The 13,404-nt window shown below is 38.9% G+C and overlaps 1 protein-coding gene across 1 annotated transcript in view; it reads left to right on the plus strand.

Moving 5' to 3' along the window:
- The window catches only part of LOC139689628 (GTP-binding protein REM 1-like), a 282,257-nt gene that overhangs the window by 10,389 nt on the left and 258,464 nt on the right, over nucleotides 1–13,404 (plus strand). The window lies entirely within an intron of this gene.

The following is a 13,404-nucleotide window of genomic DNA, read 5'->3' on the forward strand; positions in this document are numbered from 1 at the left end:
TATTCCGATCAATTTGAACACCTGGGCACTGTAAAAGATAAATATATATTTAAACGCACCTGTCATTTCCTCACCGTATTCGCAATCATGTCCAAACAAAGGTATCAAAAATAAAAAGGTGCAAACATTCACAAAATTAGGCTTGAGCTCTTACATCTTCTGCTATACGTGACAAATCGCAAGCTATATGTAGTCGCCTCTTTCTACAAAGAAGAAGAACAAATGTTAAGTATGTTTAAACGACTCGCAAAAGAAAAGGTTCACTCAGGTGATATTACGCCAAAAACTCATCGTGTACGTAAACACCGATAAAAAAACGTTAAGAAGCAGTTAATCCGTCCGTGACGTTTCCGCTCTCTTGTATAGCTGTCCGTTGCGATGTACACTCTTCACGTACTTCGCGGAAGAAAAGAGGAGAACAGTGATGGGTAACCCTCTAAGAAAGAACTTTACTGCTAAGTGTCTCGTAACACCATTTTACCCCCAAAACCACGTCCTTACACTTTTGAAGAGTGATAAACGCCTGTGAGAAAGTGAGCATGAATCTTTCTCTCACGTTTCCCTGGCTCCTCTCTTGCTATAGTCCTGCCCGCGTCTTTCTCCCAATACGCCATTTTACTTCGAAATGCCCGCACTTCAGCCTGGAAGAACCTCCCATTAATAATTCGTTGGACTTCAGAGCGCCTCGGACCCGGACGAAATGTCTCACGATCCCTTCTTTCTTTCCCTTGCCACTTCCCCGAATCCGTCTCGCTTCCTTGCTCCCACCGGTCCACCCGCTCTCAACCCGCATCCCCGATTGTCCCATCGCTTTACGGCGTCGTTAAGACTTGACCCTAGAGGCGCGGCTTGGTATTCCACGATGCACAACTTGACGCACGTTTTACCTTTCCCTGGTCAGCTCTCTCCCCTCTCACCCCCTTTTTATAGTTAGCTATTTAAAGAGACTCCTACTCCTTGAGAGCGTGATTAACGATAAACAGAAAAACACTATGGTCATTTCGTATACGTTTTTTTCCCAGACAAGGAAATTTACCCTAGAAATAACATCACAACCTAATTTATAACTAAATAACAATCATCAAGTTTCAAGGGAGGCAAGAGGATGTCTGTAAAAAACAATATTTTATTACGGAGATGGTTAATATGCATTCATGTGAAAAATGGTTCCTACCTATGAATGCCCTTCAATATTCCACCCAGAAAATCGTCAGTAAATATGGAAGCGGTGCTCAAAAATGTCATCCGGTTTATTCAGATGGTTTTCGCAGTCACGTATTATAATAATTTTTTCTGTTTGAAAAATGATACTGTCCTTAATAGTAATCTTTCCCAAGCTCTTGTATAAATATACGTGCATGCCCGTAGCAGCCGCACAATTTTTGTTAGGTTATGTTAGGTGGCCCAAGTAGTAACGCGAATGGATGGGGAATGGTATAGGGCCAAAGATCGACGTTAGGTTGGATTAAGTGAGAGTGGTAGCGGAGAATTTCTGAATATTATGTGCGTAAAAGACATTAGACGCGGTGATCTGTGAAAAGGTAATGGCGCGTCGGTCAAACAGTGTACCTACCTGGAACCCATCTCTGTTATTTCATAACTCGAAATCGCCCCGGGCTCCATTTATGATCTCCAAAATATATCAATTCCGAGGTTTGCCGCAGACGTTATGAAATTATTCCTTATAAATTTCGGATTACAACCGCGTCTACGAAAGGAAAAAAAATGAGAGAATTTTCTCCATATCGCGGTCGCCTCGATCGATCACCGCGGGGGGAACCGAAAAATGTTCCCGTCCGCAAACAAGGGAAGGAATGCCAAGTCACATCGCCTGTCCTTGAAGAGGGCGTAAACAAAGTGACACAGGCACTCTCCCGTCCATCGTTCTCCACAAGCGCGCCCCAGGTGGTTTTTCGAACATTTCAGCCATTCCCTTTATGTACTACCATCCACAATATTTCTTTTGCATTGGATGCTATGAACCGGTGGTGACTCGGGAGTGCGGAGGAAACTCAAGTAGGTCGCATGTTAACGTCAATCTCGATTTTAATTCACCGAATGCCAAAGTATTTTTTCCATGAATACTACACTCAAAAATTGACAGGCATAAACGGGAAATGAAACACATCGATGTGTATTTGTATGGTCACAGTTAATCAATAAATTTACAAACTGTGAAAACCTGTTTTGCATTTTTTTGGTGTGTATTCATTGCTCTGGTACATTTTACAATGGTAGAAATGTTTACCATACACAAGGCTAGATCAGATCATACCTCATTTTATGCAGACTTTTAACTGCGGGAGTAGAATTCAGCAATATTAACAGAAGAATGGAGAAAAATGGGACGATAAGCTCATTCCCAGCCGATTTCATTTGGTACATGAATCCATATTATCCGTCAAAGTAAGCTTTAACGTCTATGCAAAATTTCATGAATAAAACATGACTGATAACCACGAAGTTAAAATGGTGTTTCAAAGCTACCAGTTTGACACAATCCTACCCGATACAATACGGCGTTAGTTGTTGTATGAGGGCTGAAATCTAAATATCTTCATTTTCATATATTACGAAATGAACCTATCATTTCACTAAGATCACCTGCCCATTTTTCCAAACCTGATAAACCTGGACTTATAAAACGCGAAAAAATCGTAAAAAAACAGAATAATTAGATAATACGCAACTTAATGTTTAGGGACGAATTTAAACAAAAGGTCATAATATCCGAATGTACATCTTTGCGATTAATTTTTACTTCTTCAAACCAGACAAAGAGAAGTCTTACCTGCAAAGGAGTTTCACTCACCGAGATGGCGAGTATTCACGCCGTCAAAATTGATTGACGAGCCTCAACGCAGAGGGCGTGGCCCGGAATGAGAGCTTAACCTCGAAAATTCGTGCTCTTTCAGAGATAACGCCGTACGTATTGACAAAATATTCGTAAAATATGATTTATCATCAGAATTTTCCAATGGATTGATGCCCGTTAGACGAAAATATGATTACCTCTTTCCTCATGTGTCCCTCTCACGCATATTCCGATCAACTTTTAATCTTTCTTATTCATCTAATGACCTAATTAGAGATGTTATCTTTTGGAGGGAGAGATTTTAATATTGCGTCATTAATTTAATAACAAGGACAATTTTTGAGGATGGAAATGCTTCCTCTTAATTTTTAAGGCACGTTGCCTTTTTCATGATTACTTTGTACAAGAGAAACTCCTTTCCTTAACGTGGTATTATTCGTCACTCATTGATTGGCCATTAATAAAGCCACTGGCGAAAAAATTATGGACAGCTAAATTTTTAATAATATTTTTTAATGCTTGATGATAGCGTTAGATATCAAATTGGAGACTTATTAAAAGGCCAGAGAGCAGTAGTAATTTGTCAATATTTCATATGTGATAATATTTCTCGTAAATAATGGAATAATGCTCAAAGTTCCCCATTGATAATTATTCCTTGCAATTTTTTTATTCTTTCAAGGATTTCGAAATTTTCATTTTTGCTAAATAAGTTTTTTATTTGATTTTTTCGCTCATACTTGGAATATAAAAATTTTCCTGTGCAAATATTTCACATGGTACTGCTCTTTCATGTTTATAATGACTTATAATTAATAATTTAATGGGCTAAGGTGGATTAAGAGCGGGCGACATTTCGTCTTCAACCAAATTTCATATTCAAATTAAGTGGCATTCGTGGGATATCATAAAAACAGCTCAGTTGCTGGGGATAAGGCCCTACTGCTCCAACCCGTCAAAGCTGGGACCCAAGGGAAGGCTGTCCCTTTGAACTTTGAAGAATCCGATACATTTCAAGTTTTTATGGACACTCGTGCCATCTGAGTGCTGTTATAGTTTTTCTGATATGGTTTATACCAATACCTCTGAAGTGTCATTGCAACTTTATCAATAAAAAGAAATAATTTTTTAATAATATTATGAGATAAGTTACTTCCAGTGCTCATTTGAGAGTGAACTATGAAATCGCAACCAATAGGACGATTATAAAGTTGACTTAAAGTGCAGAAGATAGCAAACTCAGAAGAATTTATTCCTGACCATGGAAAAGCGGAATACATGGAAACAAAAACTATTAGAAAATAATGAAATATGTTGCTTTATATTTCCCTTTTATAGGTTAGAGTCTCGATCATCTTTTCGAGTAATCGGATAGAAAATAAAGTTACCTCAACTGAAACTGAATAAGCCTAGTGGCCTTAGACTCGCCTTAAATATTTAGCATACCTATGCGACACATTATTTTTAAAGTTATCTTGAAGAAAGGAATATATTCAGTCCACAAAATTCCTAAAAATGCAAATATGTTGTGTCATCCAAAAATATTTTCAACTGAAGGTTTTTTAGGGAAAAAATTGAAAAAGTTTCAAACTACTTGAGTACGTATGGAGTCATTGTTTCAATGGAATAAAACTAAGTGCTCCGCAATGTGAATCTTGTTAAATGAAAATAATATTTGATCGGATAAAGAACCATTAATGTGTATCATTCTCGAAACAAATGCTGTCATGAAGTAACAATAATTCCTACAGAAGAGTATTTTCTTAACAAATGGTACTGCATTTTGGGATATTCAATTAACTGTACCTTCCGTAACTATATACTAATGATATAAATTTATTTCTAAATATTAACGGCAATAAAATGCAAAGGTCCAACTTTCCATAACCTTGTTTCATTTCCTAAATGTTCAAGAATTACAAAATAAATAAGAAACATCGAGATGTGAAATAAAATGGCAAATACAGAATAATTCGTTAGTAGAAATCATACGAGTTATAACAAAATCCCAGGAACATGTATTTAATAGACGAAAATGATTACCCATTATATATACTACGGGCATAGTAAATGCAGTAGATTTGGTGAAATTTATTGCATTTTCTTGCAGGTAATAAAATATTCACCAAGAATTTACCTACATTTTCTAAGAGCTTTCTAATACAATTTCTATAATGCTTCCTTTCATAATACTGATTCTATCATACACTTGAGCTGCTACTTCTAAAATGGATAATTCTCCATTTGATTTGTTAGTTCAAAGAACATTCAAATATAATAAAACCTAATATCATGGAATTCATGGCATAAAATGTCGAATTCATGTACGCTTGCATCGGTAGTTCTTGAACTCTTGACACTTGTTGCTCTCATTTTTTTTTAAATGAAAGGAAAAGTCACGGTATCCACACCGGGGGAAAATCTTAATAGAATGTGCTTAAGCATAACACAACCATTGTAATCAACCATTTACCACGTTTTTTTGAAGGACACTGAGGCCGAAACTTTGTGAAATTTCATAGTATTATAAAGGAATAACCGAAAAACTTAGTGTTTCCACAGGATAGTTGCGTCCATCTAACCTGTGACAACGCAAAGTCTTTTGATTCTTCCTGGCGCAGCAATATTTATGGCGTAATTAGAGTTGCATTTCCCTTAGATCGCTGTTTCTTGGCACCCCCCTCCCCCTCTCTTTCTTCCATTAAACTGTTCCCAAAATGCTCCGCGCCTATTAACAGCATTTCGTATCTCTCGCTCTATTCCGCATTTCGTAACTTCTGATTCGGAGAAAACTGAAAAAAAGTCTAAGTGCGATAGAAGGTTTGGGGCAAACTCGCATGGAGCGATAGGACAACTTGAAAAAATACCCCTGGGTGAAGTTTTGGGGGAGTTAGTCAAAGGGGAAGTTGAGGGGAGGAGGAGAGGGAATTGAAAGTGGGGTGGGGGCTTTGCGGGGAGTAATAGAGAGGGGGAGAGTATGGGGGCCGCACAGTTGGAGAGGTGGGGAGGAGGGGCGTGGCTGCGGAAAGGAAGTGAAAGGCTTTCGCGGGGGGAGGGGCTGGGGGAGAGAGGAGGGCCATGGAAAGAGAAAGACGGTTAAAGAGGAGACGGGAAATAGGGAAAAGGCCGTAAAACTGATGGAAAGATCTCATTCCCAGCGCATCAAGGTGAGAGGAAAGTCCCAAAGGCTACTTCCTCTCCTTCACCAGACAGTTAACTTCTAAAGCCTTCACCCACGTTATTTTTCGGTTCAAATCGGACAGTAATATGAAATGCACTCGATTCGAGTTTCAACGAACGTTGGGAAATAATCATAATTTTAAACAATTGCATCTCAACGCTGAAAAAGATCTTGATTTAGATCCTGTCTCGCCTAAGATCGTTAGATCATGTTGGTACGCTGCCACAGACATAGGCACTACACTCTAAATACAATATTTAAGCTACGAAGATACAATGGTATTTACAATGTAACATAGACGTAGCAATGCTTAAGTAACAGTACAGCTCGAAACTACAAGGCGCATTCTCAAAGCCACCCGTCTCACTGAAAGGATAGCTCCTGTACAGGTTTTCCGGCAAAAGCTTTGCAATATAGAAACATGCTTCATAATGGTATATGGCTTAAGTAGGCGGTATGGTGCAAGATTGGTAAATGCCGAGAAGAAAATAAAATCTATTGGGCGGGTGCATGCGAGTCCAATGAATACATTCAAAACGATGAAATAAACTCATTTGATACGTTTGGGGGCACATATTTTCTCTGAATACCTATAAAAAATGCATGAACAAAAGCTATTGGCGAATTAGTATAAATATGAGCTGAAGGATGTATGAAAAACTTTGAAAAGACCATTGAAGTGGATGGGTAAGCCATAGAAATCTGCGATCAGAATTTAACAAATCATAGAATAATACCAATTTTTTAAAATAATAATGTTTTTTGTTAGATATTTAGTCGACTCTAGCACCACGACTAATATAACATCAACGAAACGAACCAACAAAAATTATTGGGTAATATGGCGAAAAAAACAAATAAACACTGTACTTTTCTGAATCAGAAAGATATTGAACGAAAAACAGCAAATTGCATGGGAAATGAGGTACAGAGTGGGTGTATATTTCAATGCATAACAATATGTGGAAGGATTCTTCATCAAATGAGGTTATCTCATAGTTTTCAATCTGCTCAATAAATTTGCATGCACCCACTCTATAGATTTTATTACTACTCAGCGTGTACCAATATTGTACCATACTCCCTAATGAAGAACCATCACTGCGGAGTCTAAAAACTTCAGAAACATTACTGTAATAAAAGGCTGTAAATATTGACTGCAGGCATTTAGAAAATTATTGAATGACAAGTGTTTGCAGGGATAACACTAATATTTAATAATTTTGCCGTGTAACAGAATGTTACGAAATTCGAAATATATGGAATCATGATGTCAAAAATTAGCATCAAGGCTACTTCAGCAGAATTTTTTTTAATTTCGTATTTTGCAATGAAATAAAAATTTTAATTATAAATAACATAGCAGTATTTATACATGGTAGTACGCAGGCAGCAACTCCAGGCAGATGTGTGGCCAAAATGCGATTTTTGAAGTACCCATCATAAAACCCAACGGTGAAAATTTTTCCACAATATTGTTCATTTAATAGGTGAATTGAACATGTACCGTGAAACTTTCCATGGTGGCTTTTCATTACATGTAGCGCGAATTTTCACCGACGCAAGAATCGCTATCTTTCATAAGTTTAAAGCAGTGATGTATGAAAAGAAAGCAATGAGTGTTCACTAAATTCAATAACACTAAGAAGTTTACGCACGTACATTATTAACGGTGGGGTGGACTGAAACCTCCTTATCCACACGGCATTTTAATATTTTTGTTTCATTCCGCAGAGTAAGCACACGCCAAGGAAAGACAGGCAATATGTAATGCGAAAAGATTACAATACCCAAGCATGAATGGAGTGTGCGATGGTTACAGTAGATGGAATGGAAAAAAAGATACGTTTAGCTCGCGCACGTGTGATTCAGAACTAAGGGCAGCGAGGAAGAAAGGAGGAGGGAGGGAAGTGGGTGGATGAATTCACCGCCATTCGAGATGTCGCGGTCGCTCACTGACTTAGCGCGCGCCTCGATCCACTCGGAATCGCGTTCGAGGCACGTGGATAATGAGTCGACGGGAGTTATTAGCCGAGGAGATGAGATGGTGCGCGGCAGCGTGAGGCGATGAGATGTGGGGAGGGGGGGAGCAACGGGCGTCTGGGTGGGAGTTATGAGACGGAGGGGGACCAAGTGGGGAGGGAAGAGAAGAGGGCGGCGGATTGGTTGGAAGTAGGGGTGGGATGGCTGGGAGGAGATATGAGAAAGTCACATATATACGCCCCGAGTTCGGAAGCTAAAAGTTTCATCGATCGTCGATGGGTTTCCTCCTCCTTCCCTGATACCCACCCCTCCCTCTCCCACCCCACCATCCCCCACTCAATCCCTCCCCCCACCTCACAACCCTTCCAAACTCTCCTTCAATGTTCGCAGGTGGGCGAAAGAGATATGGAGACGGAGGGGAGGTCTGCGTCCCCAGGGAGGGCTGCTCATACGCGCCACCCACCGCCACCCACCCCGTTCAATCACCCGCTCACTCCCCTTTCCTGGCTCATTCCTCACCCAGACCTACCGCCGCAACCTCACTCCCGCTTTCCCGGCCATTGCGCGCTCTTTCTCCGGCAAGTGAGTGCGACAACGAAGCCGCAGCCCGTCGTTAAGTATGCAGGAATAAAGGGTTTCCCCCTTCCCATGAGCCCACGACCGCCCGGTAGCCTTGTGGCGCTACGAGCGTGGGCGGTTCTCGGGACGACTTATCACACAGGTTTCGGCGTGGAAGAGGGGGGATGGAGGAGGGCTGAGAAAAACGAACGACCTCCACTTCATCATGAAGCGACTAATTGAGTGACCCGTGGGTTTGCATGATTAAGCCTCGTGTTTGACGAAATTTAAATATTTACCCTGCCTGTGGCGAATTGACACGTTACCTGCTGGAGATGTCGATTGCTCCCCTTGGAAAGCTAATCCCATTTTTCCGTCTTTTGAAAAATTCATTCATTATATTTTTTCGTTTGCATGCTCAAGGATGACTGCCTTCCTAAAAATTAAAACCAAATAAAAAAATATAAGAAATTTCCTGTAAAAGAATATCGGTGATTAGGGAGCGATATGGGAAAATAAATTTGCCATCTTCTTCTCATCTACTGGAACAATAATTTCTCAATGATACTAAATGCAGAATTTTCAATGCGTCTCTACGTGCGATACATTAACTTAGAAAAGGGAGGTATGATCACATGGTGAAAGATTCCATTTGCATAACTAAGCTAATAAGCCTAACTAAGGCAATAAGCTCTTGTCTTTAGTTTAGGCTATCGCAAAAATAACTACTAGCAAATTAAACAAACATAATTATAATATAATTAATGTGTATAGAAACAATTGCAAAAATGCGACTTAACAACATCGCTTCAAAGAGGAAGAAATGACATGCATGCGATTATGCCCGATCATTTGCTTTGCTATTAACAGGATAAAACATTTCTGATAACAGATGAATGATAATCCTGGGTAAGACACGATGTATAAGTTTAATTATAATTAAAATGTGGTATTAGTGGTACAACTGTACATTTCTCAGAACGTTTGCACACTAGGCGAGATAAAACTCATTTAGAACTACAGTGAACACCACAGTTTCACGTAATCATTCCAGGTTCCCAGAAGGGTTAAAGGGTATTAGAAATTATGATCCTCAGGTAGGCAGCTGAGTGCTTTATACTTGTAAGCACAATGCATTACAAACAGCATTTTTAACTATAAAAATCATTAGATGTTAGAAAATGAAACACCTCTTTTCCCAAGGCTAAAATATTGGCAATTTTAAATAATTATTAAATTAATAAATAGACACATCTCATCAAGGTAAATTTTTAACGTGCCAGTTCTATTGGAAATATAGATTTAAGACATGAATATTAATTTAGAACATACAGAATCTCGTTGTCAATTACATGAGTTAGGTACAACTTAGAATTAAGTTTTCACAAACGAAGTTCCAGTCAATGACTTTGAAGATGAATGGTTTGATACTTCCCTAATATCCTTCAATGGGCTTACTTTAATACAGGTTCCTCGATGGTAATTTCTTGACGAGGCGATTAATATTCAACGGTACAAAGGATAATCCCATCAATTTCCCTGAGGAAAGTTTGGTAATTTTTGACACATCCTCTTCGCTTGCCACGGATCATCAAACGAGGACGATGATTCGGCTTCCCTTTATGTGCGACCATGGATCGTTCCGCTGTTTCCATTTCGGATGCCTTCAATCCTCTACATTTAAAATAGGTGGCACAGCAATACCCAAGTGACGTTTACTTTGCATCATGTCAGGATACTCTAATTTCGTTATCCCTGAGCCACCCCATGCTTAAAAAAATCCTAGAGGAGGAAATTAGGCTAATTCGAATTCGATTCAAAACGTAAGTCTAAAGATGAGCCTCTGGTTCGGATCTTAAATGTCTAATACCTATTTTTTGACTTTGGATGGGCTAGAGTGGACAATACTAACAATAAAACTTGAAGGCACAGGGAATTTGATATCGAGGGTAATTGTGCGTAACCTACATAGATTAGGCTCCCGATGTCTTCTGATCAAAGGAATGGATTTTGAGAGGAAAAACAATATCGATGGAAGATAAAAAAAATTAAAACTAACCGGAATCGCATGATCAAATATAAACAACACTTCGTGATGCTCGACACTCTTTAATTAGAAAAAGCTGACCTTTTTTGATCCAAACGAATCATCACCCAAGGATAACAATACCCATAAAAGAGTCATTGTCACCCTTTAAAGATAACGCATTAGTTTCTAATTCAATAATAGTGTTTCTAGTGAAAAGTACGGAATCCTATGTATGCAGAGTCTAATTTCAACGGCTAACTCCTCCATCGTCCTTATGACGGTGGAAACGGGTCATCATTTTTGCCATTCATACAAATGTCTTCCGCTTAAACTCAGGCTGATTCTGTGTGACTGCTCTCTCTCTCTCCTTTTTTCCTTAGTCTTTTATCATTGAATTCAAGCTTACAGGACTGGCAGATGGCATATCCTGTATATTTATAAAAGTTTCTATCCTCAAGATGGAGTACTGTGGTCTGGCCTCATTTCGGACCCAATATCCGCTCGCTCCGTTTATCAGTTTAGCGTTATCAAAGAAGATACGATGATTCCGAAAGAGGTTGTGGCTTCGTAATGGCTGAATTCTCGGGATAGCTAAGTCTGATTCATCTTGTGTGCTCCTTAAATCGGTTTTTTGCCGCAAAACCAGTTTATCCGATGCATGTTTCCCCGCACTCAAATGTAATGCAATGATCTCCCGAAATTTTGAGTTTCAAGTGATATTACACTCGGAAGAGTTGACTTCTCACTTTCCCTCAGTGTGACTTGTGTACCGTCCCTACGTCCCGTTTCTTTCATCCCTCGTATTTTGTCACTTCCTTAAAACCCTCATCAATTGTTTTCGCATGATGATGGAGAAAAACGGAAGATAGGCCCTGGTATTCGATTATTATTTCTTTTCATAGGCACTCTCTGGGTCCTTATAGTTTCTGTGAGACTGAGTGGTATTCATGGAGGGACCTTATATCCATCTCGTTAGTTATCCTGGCAGAACTTCGTCTTTAGGTATTCGAGTTTTGAAGACATATTTTTCACGGGCAGTGACACATTGGACTAGATGGACATGGGTGGATAGAACTACGAATCATTTTTCTACGTCTTAAGAGTTGACTTGATGTTACGGTGATGGCCTTTTGTGTGATCCAGAAACTTTCGTAGCGTCTCGGGTCCGTGAATCCTTACGTTGAAAGTGCCGTCCATACAGCGATATAAATGTTTACGTTTCTGCTTTGCGAAGGAGAACACACTCTCCTTAAACTCCTCCATGAAGAAATTCGCAATTACTGGAGAGAAGAGTTGTGACGACATTCGTTTTTTCGGATTATTTTCCGTAATACAGGAAATATGCTGACATGTGGGGAAAGAGGCTTACAATCTATAGTTAAAACGAACTTGAAACTTTTCCTTCTGAGTGACGTGGGTGAACAAGGGAACAACAGAAAAGCTAACTATAATGTCAATTGGCTTCAGTCGGATTTCGTGAAGAGCTCGGACTTATTCGGCGTATTTTTCTACTTGGTGTCAAATATTTTCACAAAGGGTGCGAGATAGCCTGTGAGATACTTAGATCTAATCGGAGGATGTATATGGATGATAAGAATCTGGAAATATATAGACATGAAAATGTTGGGAGCTGAAAATTTGACCCAGTGGAAAACCCGTGAAGGCTTAATTAAAATGTTGCGCTAGAAAACATCCAATTATAAAAAAGAAACCTTTTAGATTTTTTTCCTGGTTGGCCTGCTTTTATTTAGTAAATATTAATCACACAATGTATTTGATTAAAGGGAAATAAAGGATTGATATCATAACTTCATTTTGGTTAACACTCTTGTCATACGTAATTTCTTTAGCATAGAATTCATTATAAAATTCCATAAAAGCTCAGTAAAAAACTCGTTTCATAATACCTAACGCATCCCCTCGTAAGGATTCAAGGGGAATACACTGAAGTTAAGAATTCTTTGAAAAATACGTTTTTTAGTCGATCCCGAGTAAAAAGTTCGATAGAAAAATGCGAGGGCAAGTACTTCAATCTTTTCCACTGGAACCTGAAAATCTTTATTTTATTTTAAATATGTAAACTCACTTGCAGAGTTAATAGTTGCAGCCAAGGACGATAAGGTTGGTAGAAATCGAGAAATTAGATATTATTGGCGTAACATTCGTAACTGGCTGAAAATATTATTGACAAAAACTTGCGCCAGAATTAATTGTCATCACAGTAATCGCACAGAAATTTGGTTGAAATAAGGTTGAGGGTTGATCTCACCTGTAAGGCAATTGCTATGTGGAATTAACTTAATCGCAGTGGCGAGATTAGTTCTTTTCTCTGCGATTCTATTTAAATGCATAAAGCTCCAGTGCCTAGAAGACCCCATTGCTTTGATTTTAGATAGCTTGTTCAAAGGTATTACCAGACATTTAAACCTTGCGATCAACATGAGAAAGATTGTATAATTTTTTTAGAGTTATCTGAAATTCTGCTCCTCGCCCTATATCCTGGCATGAACTCCGAAACAAAAGAAGCATTGGACTTAATTTTTCTTTTCGGAATTGTAATTGACCATCGACACCATAGCAATTCTTTAACTAGTGTCTCCGAGAGTCACTTTTTAAAGCAATACATTTTGCATGTTAAGCATCAATTAGGACTCTGAATTAGAAATTATCACACGCGTTTCTTCGATTAAGGCATTATTTTGTAGGAGAGAGGCTTTGAAAAATGTGTATTAATGAATACCAAGGTATGCCAAACATTGTTAACATGGGAAACACATTATACAATTCTTCCTCACTTAGATGATTAAATTGCGGGTCAGCTGGCAATTAGAAAATTGA

This window comes from Hetaerina americana, unplaced genomic scaffold, assembly GCF_022747635.1.
Source record: "Hetaerina americana unplaced genomic scaffold, ioHetAmer1.1.p SCAF_26, whole genome shotgun sequence".
In the NCBI taxonomy this organism is placed as follows: domain Eukaryota; kingdom Metazoa; phylum Arthropoda; class Insecta; order Odonata; family Calopterygidae; genus Hetaerina; species Hetaerina americana.